Genomic DNA, 15,363 nt, shown 5'->3' with positions numbered 1-15,363 from the left:
CCAGAAAAACTACTGACAAGTTTTCTTAAGCAATAGAGTCCTAAGAAAAAAACACAAAGGATCAGAAGATGGGCATTTAGCAAGATTGAACATCTCTCTGCAAGGAGTGGAGGCAGCACTTTTACAGCTGACTAATGATTGCCTGGCCAGCAAAGAGTCATCTGGTGTCTCCTCAGGGCCAGTGAGCAAATTTAGATAAGTGTAGTAGCATGAATTCCTATCAGCTGTGCATATGAGGCAGTAAATAATTGTTTTGAACATTTGAGCTGTATATCCTACTTGCAAGATCTCTGAATTGCAAAAGATGCCTGAACATAAGTGACCCAATTAAGGAGGTTGCAGTTCTTCATTTTACACTGGGGAACAGCTTCTGCATGTGAAATATATCCCTCCCACTGAGGTTTTCACATACTTGCATGTTTTTATATACTCTGTGAATGAACTCAGTGTATGGCAGCTGTTGCTCTGACCAAGACCACACTGAGTCTATTTGCTCTATGAAGAAATAGAACAGACAATTTTGCAACTCCAGAAACCAGATAAAAACAAAGCCTAGGAAATTCGCAACACGTTTCTATGCTTGTGCCAGCATTATTTTTTCTTCCTGGTAAATTCTTCAAAGTTGACATTCATTTCATAGGTAATTGCTGTACTTTCTGGAAGTTCAATTATGTCTTAGAATCCCAATGACTGTTTGCCAAAGTAACCAATGCTACTATAATTAGTTCTTTACATGATGAAAATGTTTATTTTTTATGTCTTCTTCCTATTTCATTCATTTTCTCTTAAATCTTTTCAATGTTTGAGCAATTTCTACTGTGTCACTAATGAGTTCAGATCTATATTTTTCCCCACAGGAAGATTCTAAGTGTGAAACAGATTTTTCAGGTAAGAAACATTTCAATATCCTTTTTTTTGATGAGTCTTTATACAATAAGAGCTAAAATGTTTGGTTTTCCATGTATATAATAGTTTGCTAATTTTATTCACTGTATGATGAACTGGTTACATGACAGCTTGCTAATATAGTGGTAAAGGATATGTATTAAACCTTAGTGGCTTTGTACTACTAAACAAATGCCTTTGCCAGTAGTTCCTAAACATTTTATTACATAGACATAACTATTTCTTTATTTCTATGTGTTTATGCATATATTCCATCATATGCAAGTAATTAAAAGCTTTATTTTGAGCTTTAAGAAAAGTGGTGATGCTCTGACATATAAAACATTTTGCCAGTAACCCTAATCAATGTTCTGTGTTTTATCATCTACTAAATAGCCACAGGCACTGATCAATACAATAGCAGAACCACTTGTCATTAATCTCAATCTATTCTAGGTCAGCACCCTGTTACTTTCTACTGAGAATTTTTTAAAATATATATATTTAAGGTATCCTTTTCTTATTCTTTAGCATTATACTTTTCCTTCTTGTCCCCTGACACAGGAGATAAGCTTTTTTTTCAAGTGACTTCTATTTGAACTGAAAAATATAATTCAAGATTGTCAAGCTTTTGGTTCCTTTCAAATCTTTTTTTAACCTTGCAGTACTACATTCTTGAAACAATAACAGTAAAATGCAGAGGGTTTGGCATCCATTTGAATTAGCTTTTCTAATATTTATTATCATTCCATGTATTAGAGAGCTGAGGGGATTTTTAACATTAATATCTGTAAAATCATTCGTTTATTTTATTAGAAATCATAAACTGTAAAGTCATGTTTTGAAAAATGACAGGTTCAGACATTTATTCCAGCTTTTAAGCGTTTTCTAGCAGTAAGTAATTGCCCTGAACCCAAAACCACAATAATATCTAAATAACCATCTGACTTTCTAGACCTTGTGAATGGCATTCATTTAACATAAGATATTTTAAAGCAAGACATCAAAACTAAGAGGTCCTCGGGCTGTTTAGAGTCAGTAGAGAGAGATGAGCCTACAGAGGACAGAGCTTACCTTACTAAGATGAAAAGAGAGGATAAACTACCATATAATGTCAGAGACAGAATATCAGATTTCTCATCCAACCTCACAAGATCTGCTCAGCAGACAGTAGTCTTTCTTTGCAGTCTTTGGTACTAGCAACAAGTGCTTTTATTCATCTCACATAACTTTAACCATTAAGAAAAATTAATTAATGTGATCACAGTATGGTTTTCTAGGTGGAATCAATCATCCTTTGACAATGCCTCTCTCATTTCCTTTCCAGTGGTTGCAGAATGAGATAACCAGAATAATGTACAAGCTTAATATTTGGATGGCTAAATTTAGGGTGACTTCAAACCTTGACAAACTGTAAGTGCTCTTCACAGAGAAAAATTTTGCATGGCTTAAAGCAAATAAGTAAGAGATCTTTCACATGTTAGTAATACACAGAAGCTACTTTCTTGACTGTCCAAATAATTAATGTGAAATATCATCACCAGAGATTATAAAGTACCAAACTTGTTTGAAACAGAATCACAGAATCATAGAATCATAAACATGCTTGTGTGGGAGGTGACCTATAAAGTAATTTAGTTCAAACTCTCCTGCCATGAGCAGAAGCATTTTAAACTAAATTAGATTCCCAACCAGACTTCAAGTGTTTCCAGGGGTGGGGTATTCACCATTTCTATAGGAAAGATGTTGGCGTTTCTCACCACCTTCAATGTAAAAAAAAATTCTTCCTTATATCATAGAACATCATCATGTATTCAAATTCCTGAACTGCCTCTACAAATTGAGACCTATCCTCTTTCATAAAGTATGTACAATGTTAATGTCAGACTGTCTTTCCCAGAGTGTCGTTACTTACCCCAAATTCTCAAAAAGAAGCTAAATGGCATCAGAATAATCACAGAATTATAGAATGTTTTGGGTTGGAAGGGACCTTAGAGATCCTGGGCAGGGACACCTCCGACTAGACCAGGGTTCTCAAATACCCATCCAGCCTGGCCTTGAACACTTACAAAATTTAAAAATTTGCTTGGGATAAGTGCAGACAAATATCATCCATTCAAAATGTAATAAAAGCCACCTAATTTTTAAAATTTAATTTAAAGAATAATTGATTCTAATCAACAAATATTTACAATTTTCTTGTAAAAAGAGCAATGATTTACCAGAACAGGAGAGCTACTTGAGTATTTCTGCTGATAAAACAAACCCAAATGTAGGAATAGATACAAGCAATTAATCTGTCATGATTTAACTAGCTTGAAAGTGATTAATTTTGAGTAATTGTGCTCATCTAGTAGGCTTTTACTTAATTATCCTAGGAAGCAAAACAAAGAACAGTTTACACAGATGTGTGTATCTGTATTGGGCTCCACTTGAATTGACTGTGACAGAAAGCTGAAGTATCAACATTTCCCATTCAGAGCTGAGAGAGATGGCTCTTTCTGCCAGATCAACATCAGAGAGAATAATCCTCCGGGACAAGGACTCTCATTTCCCAATAAATTTGAGCAATGCCTACTGCATTGATGCCCCACGTTTCTTTTGTTGTTTTGTTTTCAATCACACTGTAATTTAAAAAAAAAGTCTTCAACACATTTCTGAGGCTTACAATGTTTCCAGAAACAAAGAGCCCCTGAAGCTGATGGTATTTCTTCCATTATCTCAAGTAAATAGGCAAGAGATGTTTCTGTATGTACAGAAACCATCTCTGAGAATTGTTCACAATAGCATGTATTAGCATCCTCCTAATATCTTATGTGTAACACCAGCAAACAGGCATCACTGGTTGTAAGAACAGGCCCAGAGGAAGGAAAGCAAAGACATCTTAGAGATGTTACAGAGCACATAACAGCAAAACCTGTCTAGTGACCTAAAACAACATGTACAGAATCATCCTCACTCAGGACCAATTCCAGCACTCTTCTGCACCATGCACAGCACCTAAGTCTATTCTGCAAGTGAAAGTTGGGTTCTTTTAAGAGAGTGCTGGAAAGTTATATAGAGAATATATGTATATAGAGTATGTCTATATCATTCACAGATTCCTCAGCTGGCTCCAGAACTAGAATTATTGGAGTCTCCTAAACACAGTGCCCTGTCAAAGCTAATTAACTGCTACTGAAAAGAGAGGCAATTAGTTTGGGAGCAACTTTCACTGACACAGCCTTATCTTTTCAGAGACTGAAACTTCCAAATCATGTTATTATTATCATTATAATAGCACCACATACGTAAGCTAAAGTGTTTTTTATGGGATGGTATTGACTAAAACACACAGGGACTGCTCAGCTGATGTTTCGGGTCTTCAGGGTTGACATTTATTAAACAAATATAGGGTGAAGAAAAATGAGAGCGATCCTTACTGGTGTGGTACTAAGAAGCTGAACAGAAGAGAGTCAGGGTCACTCCAGGTCTTGTACCATTTTCTGAAACAAGCAAAGCCAGATGCCTGTGTAGGTACAGGAAAGGCATGAGTGCCCATGATGGTGAAGGAAGTGATAGAGGTAGAAGGTAAATGAGGAAGGACATTGTGGAATAAGCAGAGCCACAAGGTACCCCTCTACAACTGGGAATCTCAGTTTTAAACCAGAAATATCCTCTACTTTGGCTATCAGAACTTGCAAGGTGTTTTTTGTGTAAGTGAATGTGCATTGTATGCAAGATACTTGTAAAATAAATATCATATTTGCAGTATGGAACACTATTTCTTTTGTGCCTCTGTCTGTCTGATAACACACTCCCTCAATTTTCACAGTATATAAAAATATAGTAGACACAGGGGAGATATCATTGATATCTATAAAAAAATCATGGATGCCAAGGATTTAAGACGACAGAGAAAGCCTGTGGTACCCAGTAACAGGGCAAGTGGCAACAGACACAAATAGAATTATGGGAAATTCCACTTCAAAATAAGGGGGGGTTTCACTGTGATGATGGTCAAACGCTGCAAGAAGCTTCTCAGTTCAAAAGTAGACTATCCATCCTTGGAAATACTCCATCCTTGGAAAAACCCTAGCTGGCCAACGTGCTCTAGCTGACCCTGCTCTGAACAGAGGTTGGACAAGATGATCCCCTGAGGTGCCATTCCACCTCAGTTACTCAGTGACTCCACAGTGTGTCAAACATTTACACCCTGCACTGACAACAACAGATACTACTGATTTTCATTCCTAGACCAGACATGCCTTAGCTAATTGAGCACATAAATAGATTATGAATCAGGGGAGTCCTGAATAGTTTATTACCCTTCATCTTAGATTGAATTTGCTGCAATTTTTTTTCATGTTTTGAATTAGGCTATAGGGCTAAGAAAAAAAAAAAGACAGCAGGAAATATTTCTTAATAAAAAGGGTATTTGACTGCAATCATTAAAGGCTAATGCCGAGAAATATACTAATTAGGTAACAGTGCTGATTTGGGACCCTAGGAATAGGACTTCAACAGGGAGTACCAGTAATTGATCTACATGTTTGATTTTGAGTTTCAACTTAAATAAAAAATGTAAGAAAATAAAAGGACATAATATAGGATAAAACAACATATGTAATTACATCCTGAGCTCCACTGATCAGCATATGCTGTTGTACTAAAGTGCATAGTTGGCAATCCCTCCTACCTTGTTTTAAAGAGAACAATCTGGCCTTAGAGAAAACACCAGAAGAACTGGTTTCTTACCACATGCCTGGGGAAACATGATCAAATAAGGAACAGATATGATTTTACATGATAAATATAGATTTTATAAAAATACTAAGGGTTAAAAAAGTAGCATTTTGGGGTAGCATATAAGGATTTCTAGATAAGAGCTTCTACTGATTACAGTAGCACTTTTCTAGAAATTGGATCCATTAAAGTATTGCTGCAATAAATTCTTCATTTTACTTTACTTGCTGCACTTACACATCCTACATCCAAGGCATAAATTTACTTCTTTTACAGATATTTCTTCTCTTTGATAGATGCATTAAGTTAATAAAGCAAAAGGTCTGGTCTCCATCTAGAGTGTCTTCCTAATTTTGTAAATCAACAGCAGGAGCCTGCAGCAATGGCCTGTTTTCTGCTCTCATAGTCCAAAAAGCCAACTGCATCCTGGGATGCAGCAAAGGAAATGTGTCCAGCAGGTCAAGGCACCTGCATTTTCTGCCCCTGCGCCATTCTCATGAGACACCACCTAGAGTACTACATCCAGCTTTGGAGTCTTCAGTGATCCATGGAAAGATGTGGACCTGTTGATGAAGATCTAAAGGAGATCCACAAAAAAGATCAGAGGGATAAAGCACGTGTCCTATAAGGCTGAGAGAGCTGGGTTTGCTCAGCCTGGAGGAGAAGGCTCTGTGGAGACATAGCAGCATTTCAATACCTAAAGGGGGCTTAAGTGAAATGATTTATTTAGTAGGGTCTGTGGCAACAGGACAAGAGGTAATGTTTTTAAAGTAGAAGAGGGTAGATTCAAACTAAATATAAAGAACACATTTTTTACAATGAGGGTGCTGAAATATTGCCACAGGTTGACCAGAGAGGTGGTGGATTCCTTATTCCTGAAAACATTCAAGGTCAGGTTGCCTGAGGTTTTGGACAACCTGATCTAGTTGAAGATGCTCCTGCTCATTGCCAGGGTGTTGGACTAAGTGATTTTGAAAGGTCCCTTCCAACAGAAAACATTTTATGAGTGTTTGAAGAGTGACAGCAGTGGCCTTGGTCTGGGAAATCTCTCTGCTTTTCACACTGCTGTTCAGCTCATGAAACCTCTTAATTATCCATTCAATGTGAATATACCTTGAGATATTTGATAGTGGAAACCCTATTTCTTACCACCAAGGACTAGTGAATTTGCAAGAGGCTAAGAGGATGTTCATAAAGTTTAGGCATCAGACACAGTAAGCTGCAAAGCACATGTTTTGGGAAACAGAAGCCACTATGTTAACTACTCTGGAGATAACTTGGTTGCTGCTGGACTGGAAGTGAAAATGGTAACTATTACAGCTGAAAGAGATCATAAACACTGTTACTTATATGCTATATGTGGGTTTTCTATACTTCCACTGATGATCTAGAAATGAGATAGAGTGCACCCTCAGAAAATTTGATACCAGATTTTAAGGAGTGGTTTTCATGCCAGGTGACAGAGCCAAGATGAGTTTGAATTAGCAGTTCTCACCTATTGCAAGATAAGTGTCAGATATTGGGTTTGACCAAAGTTTAGACACAAGTCTGAAAGGAATTTTAAGTCTACTCTGTTTAGCATTGGTGAGGCTGAACCTGGAATGTCATGAGGTCTAATTACAGTCGCAGTCACAAAATCCAACTTGGGAGCTTTTGTACAGACATTAATGAACCTGTTTGGAGTTTGAGGTTTGGCTAGACAAAACCACTGCTAAACTGTTCTAAAGTGTGTGACAATCCTAGTTAAAATAGGAGGCAGAATAAGTGACCCACATAAGTCCTTTCCAACTCATTCTTTGATGACTCTGTAAAATACTGATTCAGAATATACCATTTTGTTCTCCTTGATTTTTCTTGGCTGAGCAACTGAACAGAGAAGACAGGAGAGCTGGATCCTATATCTAATGTAACATATTGCTCATGCCTGATGTAGTAAACTGGGTGAAAAAAGAAGTAGCTGTGTATTCAGAATGTCAGAATTTTTATTTGCTTTTTCTTTTAACTTTAGTTCTCCAGTAGAAAAGAGAGTAATTACTAAGCATAATGAAACTAAGAAAAGAAAGCCGGACCAAAAGTGATCAGATATACTGCAAGATGTTTCTTAGCTGTGTTATAATAAAATGGACTGAATCAACCAATCTTTACTATTATCATTAAAAAATCCTAGCTTTAATGATCAAACAGGTAAATTCTTCTGTATTAGTTTAAATTTAAAAAAATGTAGAATTTTTTTAAAGAAACCCAAAGAATAAGAGATTAAATAGATTAATGCTTCCTAAACATAACAAAACCTGAAAAAAGTTAATTTTCATGTCTTTGCAGGCAAAAAAATAAAGAGAATTTGCAGGTAAACTTGCAAATTACATTGATTTATGTCAATATTTTAAATTACTTCTATTTAACACATCTACCAAAACTTAAAATAGAAGTTCATTTTATGACATTTAACCCAAAGAAAACACTATGCATATTCTCAATTAATATGAAATATGTTCATGTATACATTCAAATAAAATTATTTTTATTATTATCATTATCATTATTATTATCAGTATTATTATTATCATTATCATCATTATTATCATTATCATCCTGTAGTTCATATGCTGGACAGTACAAGCCTAAGAGTAGAAGAGAGTCTTCCCTTGCTTCAGCTGGGGTCATATGAAGGAATAAAAAATGTCTGGTACTTCTGATACAGCAAAATCTCCAGCATGATTGGTTCACGCAGAAATTTATATTCTTGAACCCAGCAACCCTCAGAAAAAAACAATGCTAAAGTGTGTTGCCATTGCCACAATCCATAACTCCAGCTCTATTCAATTGCAGAGTTCAGGATTATGAATATCTCCACTCCTCTGGCATATAGCTTGTCTGAGCTGTAAAATACTGCTGTACCTATTCATTATGCCTCTCACTCAAATTTTTCATCTGTGCTGATGAAATTCCATGGTATGAGTAATTTTACTCCCCTGAAATGACTGCAAAACAGGTATCAAAGTTAGGATCATTTCAGAAATAAATTTTGTAGTTAAAATGGAGAAGGGTGGTTTTTCTAAAACTATTTTTCAGTTAGAAAACAGTGACTTGTCAGAACTAAAATTGTCAGCCAAAACAAAGTAGTTAGAAGGATTTTTTATGAACAATAATATCTCTCAGGTTTGCCGTAGAACGTTTCAAAGAAAAAATGAAGAGTCATCCTAGCTCAGTCCAAAGGCTGAGACTTCAAACTGAACCTATGACCTTAGACTGCATCTCTTAACTCTCGCAGCCAGTACACTATGAGGCCAGGGTGCTTCTGTCTCTCCTCTGGTTAAAATGAATTTTTAATTATTTGTGCAAAATTTAGGTAGGTGCCACATTAGAAAAAGAGAAACCAATCCATGCCAAACCTACTGACTAGTACTTGTGAACCCTTTTCTCAAACAAGCAGAGACATTTACCTTTTCTTACTTAACCTTCCCTTATCTATATCACAGAGGAGTTTTTCAACCCCTATTTTGTCTTCTTTTTTTCTTTTATCTTGTGGCATTCTCATCCCTTCTTTTCCATAAATTTTCAGAAGTTGTGTGTTTCTCTGAAGTTAGCAGGGAGATGAGGAATTATATCTGATTTCTTCATTGTTGGCATTACTTCTTTTTCCTCTTCAGCTGATCATTGGTGTATTCACAGTTCATTGTTTCTAGCACGTGCATAGCAACTGGGCATAACTCAGTTTCTTCAAGATAGCAAATATCTGCTTTCACATTAACTGTGTGTCCTAAGGATCCTATTAGACAGTACCTGAAATGAAGTTTCTTTAAAAGGATAGTGACTACTTTAAGGTCCTGCTCACATGGAATCTGACCCAAAAATTTTGAATTTTGATTCCAGAACCCTAAAGTTCTCATCATGTCTTACAGAACACCTGGAATCTAAATATAACTCTTTTACAGAAGCAAGGAAAATAGAGAGTTTTGAGAACTACTTCAAAACTTTGCAAAATGAATTCCATTGCAATAACTAAGTGACCCATTCTGCAATATACTGTTGGTATCTAGGGATGTACAGATGTACTTACAATAAAAGAATTAGACAACACTCTCACTGGGACAAATTTTAGTTTGGAAATAAATTTAGAAGCTGAATTACTTTGGATAGTGTCATAATTTAATCCTACCTGGCAACTAAGCAGGCCTCTTACTCACTCCCCTCACAGTGGAATGGGGGAGTGAAGAAGAGAAAAAAATGAGAAAACTCATGGGTTGAGCTAAGGACAACTTAATAAGTAAAGTGTAGATATAGAAGTATATATATATAAATATATATTGCTCCCATGGCAAGCAGGTGTTCATCCATCCCTAGGAAAGCCAGGCTCCATCACACATCGCTGTGACTAGGGAAGACACATTCCATCACTCCAAACATCTCCCCTTTCTTCTGCCACCAGCTTTATATGCCAAACATGACACCACATGATGTGAGATATCCCTTTGGAAGTTAGGATCACCTGTCTCAGCCTCACTGAGGATGGCTGGGCATGCACAAGGAGTTGGAAGGGGACTTGACTGGGACATCTGAACCCAAATTTCCAAAGGAATATCCTCACATTGGTGGGGTGGTGTGAGGAGCAAAAAGGGCTCTAACTTTCTGTAGGTGCTGCTCAGCAATAACTAAAACATCTCAGTGTTATCAACAGTCTCCAGCACAAATGCAAAAGCCCCATAAAAGCTACTGTGAAGAAAATTAACTCTATCTCAGCCAAAACGAGCACAGATGGACGGCGTGGGTTCGCCATTATCATTGTTGAAAAGAAGCAAAATAATGCCATTATGTGCAAAAGTACATGTAAAGCAAAAAAGAGAGAAAGGATTAATAACAATAGAAACAGAAATAAAACCAAATTATTATTTCCTTCTGTCTGCATTTATCAATCTGCATTTGGAGCAGTCTGTCCAGTTTGGAGCCATTGCAACACAAAGCAGACAAACAGGAGATTGCCCTATGGAGTGCCACCAAGTTGGCCAGTGTGCTGGAGCACAAGATGTAAGAGAAGACACTAAGGTAGCTGGGTTTGTTTAGTTGTAAGAAAAGGTCAAAAATTTTACTGATGTGTTCAACTACATATTGGATACTTATGGAGAACAACTCAAACTCCATTTGGAGAAGTATCATAAAATGAATTCCTACTAAATATTAAGAAGTAAAAGTCACCATGAGAGCAGCTATATACTATGGCATATTGCCCAAAGAGATTTCAGAACCTTAGTTGATGGAGTTGTTGGAAAGGCAGCAACCTGAGCAACCTGACAAACACTGAAGTTCCCCTGCTTTGAGCCAAGGGTGGGACCAGCTCATATAAGGAATCCCTTTAAACCAAATGATTCTTTGGTTCTGTCACTCATCCCTTTACTGGGGAATGTGTCCTCCTGGTATGTCTCAATATTCTTGGGTCTATAACTCGACTCCTGCCTTGAGTCTGTATTTGTGTACCCAGGAAGATCTGCATCTATATGTTTTTCTACCAGCATTCACAAACATTTGGCTCAGCTAATAAAAAGCAATATTTGCTCTCTTTGAGAAATGTATCCCTTATTTCAGTGTGACCCAATGTAATGACTGCACAGGAAACAATAATCCACAAACAATTAGGTTGGTCATTTATCTCTCTCTAGTGTATGTTGTTGATCAATAAAAATTACCAACGATGCCATTACTTCTAATAACAATGTGCTCACTTTAATTACAAAAAAACTGATAGTGAACAGGGTTCGTTTAAAGCTGACAAATTAGGATAGGCATTCACTGTATATGTTTATTCCCATACATTTTATCACAATGAAGAGTTGTCAGAGAAGATAAGTAGGCACTGTGTAACTGAAAATATTGAATGATTCAGCAATCTTTGACCATAAAATCTTTTTACAGACTATAACATATTTTATAAAATCTGTAGAGACATAATATTTGAAAAAATGAAGCAGACAAAGGGCCCTGAAATTGAAATCATTACTGTAATTTCCTCACAGTAGAACAGTATTAAGTCTTTCTATTAAAAAAAATACTCTCCCTGGGTCTGTCGGTAAGACAGCAATTTTCAAGATCACTAACTGTCATTGTTGAATCACAAGAGATTTTCATGTGTGGTCACCAAATAAAAATTAGTTGCTATTACTCACTTTTTCTGAATTACACTGGCAGTACTCTGGCCAACATGAATGTTCTGCTATGACTTCTTAAAAAAGCCCCAAATAAATAAGCTTTTCATAGAAACCATACATCTCCATACTTCAGTGTACATTCCATACCTGAAGATGTCCCAGAAAATATCTTTATACATTTGATTAAAATGGAATAAGAATTCTGTTGCTTCTTTGAAACATTCCCTTGAAAAGAAAATGTTTTGAATATGGCTGTGAATAATCTCGCATGCCATGAATTAGGGAAGAATAAATAAAACAAATTCAAATTTCTAGAAAATAGTCATATTTGCGGGAAAGTGCAAAAACCATATGTGAATTCTGCATATGGACTTTATTTTGGTGGGCATGTATGGAGAGGGTGTTTCTCTCAAGGTGGATCTCCCCAAGAGACTGGTGAGAAACAAGATGTTTATGGCACAGATTGAGGCTCAATAATATAGTACTTTAAAAAAAATTACCCATTCTGCAGTCTTTATATGGCCATCTAACAAAGAGATTGACCTTATAAAATACGCCTTTGAGTACCTAGAACAATGATTTATTTACAAGTACTTTTTAGTCAATTAATGTTTAATAGGAAAGTCAGCTAGGAATAGTGCATTTAATTTTAGCTCAAAATAGTTGGCTTTTTTCTGAAACAAACTCTTTACCACACTTTGTTACCTGATTTCCTCTTTACAAACAAAATAATGATGTGATTGCAGGACTCAGCATGGCACCTGATAGATTGGAGGTTAAAAGACTGAGTCAGGAAAGCAGAGACTTTGTATGACTGATGATTAGTCAGTGATTACTCTTGCCAGAATAATTGGCTAGACTTGTGAATTTCTCACATTCCTCAGCTCAGATCCAGGACTGACTTTTGCAATCAGGAGCCTTGACCCTGGGAAGCATTCAGTTTGTATTTGAACTGGAGCTGAAGGAAGACTTCATTACACATTCCAATTATAAATTACTACAAAAGGCCTTTTCTTTGATCTAACCAAATACTGTGGTGATCAGCATGCCACCTTTTGATGGGGAAAGGAAGGTATCTTTGTGCAGAAGGTCAATTGGAATTGAATACTTTTACACTATTCCAAGCAAGCTCAGCTAAGAAAATTACCAGTTGGGAAACTTCATAATTTTGGAAAGCAGCTAACAGCAAGGGTGGTTCTAATTTGTCTTAGAAACAGAAATGTGGAAACAATACATAATGTATTGATCTAACAATCAAGAAAAAAAGTAATTAATGGGAAGAAAAATTTGACATAGGTTACTGCTTTTTTTCTCAGGATGTAATTGACTTTCACTTACAGAGCATCTTTACAAAAGTCAGGTATGGATAACAGGTTTGACTTTTATGTAGAAAAGTTCCAAATAACAAATGTTTTGCTCACAGAAATAATACTGCTTTACCAGAGTTAGGTAAGTAAGTAGTTTTGCAGGCTTTAAAATAAGGTTGAAATAAAGTTAGGAAATTTACTGGAAACAAGTATTCAGCTGTCTAAAATATTTATAATGGCACTAATAGTAAATAAGGTACATATGCTTGCTCCCCTGCTCCCCCTGCTCCAGACCCTCCATTAGTGTAGACTTGAGTGAACTACCCCATAAAATTCTTAGCATACCAAATAATCCATATGAATATACAGGACTGACAGGTAAATAAACACCATCCAACCTTAAATATATTTCTTATTCTACTTGCTACAGGTTCATGCCATTTGTATTGATTTTTTTCCAGACAAAGTAATAACCACAGCATAATATCACTCTCCAGTGTGCTACCTTCTTTCATTTACAAGTCTGAAATATTTTCCCTAGTGATTTAAATATTTAGACAAACTTAGTTCATTTTGACAGATGCTTAGTAACACATAATTTTGGATGCACAGAGGTGGCCATAAAGGATTTTTTTGTTCATAAAATTCTTCAAACTAGTTCAGTCAGTGGAATTTAAACTCATGCTTTAATATTGGGTAAAACAAACTGGTCTGGAATATCTTAGAAAGACAAACTTGTTACAGATTGCAGAACTGAGTAGCCCATTCTGTATCTATTTTCTATCTTCTAAACCTAGCTAACATGTCCTCCTGAATGATCACAATTGATATGACTGGAAAAGCATCTCAACAAGAACTTTTTAAAAATCTTTAAAATAATTGGGTTTTTTAAAAGTTTGGGAAAATGTAAAAAAATTATAATATTTTAAATTAATTTTTAAATGGACAGAAATGGCCTATTTAACTTAATGGCCCATTAAAATAGTTTAAAGATTTATGTCCCTATAAGGGCCAAAATAGTTTTACATTATATCCAGCATTAATATACTGATGGTCATGGGTCTGCATACAACCATTCCTACTGCAACAAACTCAGTTGGTTAGTTATCTAAGTATCTTTTCCTGCATATTCCTCTTTTTCAATGAACATGTATTTGTATATGTAATGCAGATATATAGAGAATCTGAAGTTTCTTCCTCTACTAAATCCTCTAAAGCAACTGAGCTGTAGCAAAAGAGGTGTAAACAAATCTTCTGTGACCTCCAGCAGCCAGAGATGCTGCATATAAATATGTCTCAAAGTCCAGAAATCATAGAGAAAGGATATTGATTTCATGCTACCTTTGTAGGCATACAGACAGGCAAAGATGAGATACAAGGTCTGAATTCCCCTCTCTTTCAGGGGTTTAGACTTTCATAGAAAATAGAACTGTTAATCACTTACAGCTTCAACCACTTAATGGTAGATACTCCTAAAAATTTTACATCTTTAATTTACATCTTTACATCTTTAATTCCTAATCTTGTCAGATTCTCCAATTATTTCAGTTTATGGAATTTGTCTTGTTTGTCTAAAACAAGGCACAAAAGAAAATTATATGCAACTACTGAATTAAAAAATGCATTGACACCATGACACATGAATTTGTCTTTCATGGCAGGCATCACCTCAAAGATGCCTAGGAGAACTTAACTTCAGGATCTTGGTTTGTTTTTTGGGTTTTTTTAAAAGAACATCTGATTCAACATTATCTCATTAATGTCAAAAATGCCCTGAAGAGCTCAAATCCCAGTAGAAGTTCTCTGGAAGCAGACCCACCCATGTGCCTGCATTGCTGCTGCTAAGCAACAAGAATGAAAAACACAACACAAGTCAATTCTCATTTAAAGAACTGATGCTAATTTCATTCTTGCTTTGGAAAGAGAAAGGAAATTAATACAAAGTGAACAAAAAACCCACAAGACTTTTTTCATACCACCTTTCTGATAAGAAAGGTTTTTTTTTTAACAACTTTCCTGAGCAAAAGGCAGTAAAGATTTGCTGTTATAATTAGCCACATGGATCAGCAGTTCACATGATGATTAATACAATGAAGTATAAATCAGTGATCAGACTGAAATATTGCTCTGTCTGCTCTCTGCAGAAAAGCAAGTGTGAACTTCTGCCAAAGAGTTTACTCACTCTTTCAAGAAAATCAAAGTTGATGTAGAAGTTTAAATGCAAAGAAAAAGAAAAAAACAAATTCCTAATATAAAATATAAGACTGTAAATACCACATTGCTCTTAGGCTGTTTTCTTCCATACT

The sequence above is a fragment of the Molothrus aeneus genome, chromosome 1 (assembly GCF_037042795.1).
Source record: "Molothrus aeneus isolate 106 chromosome 1, BPBGC_Maene_1.0, whole genome shotgun sequence".
NCBI classification, from domain to species: Eukaryota; Metazoa; Chordata; class Aves; order Passeriformes; family Icteridae; genus Molothrus; species Molothrus aeneus.
This window is presented reverse-complemented; position numbering follows the sequence as displayed.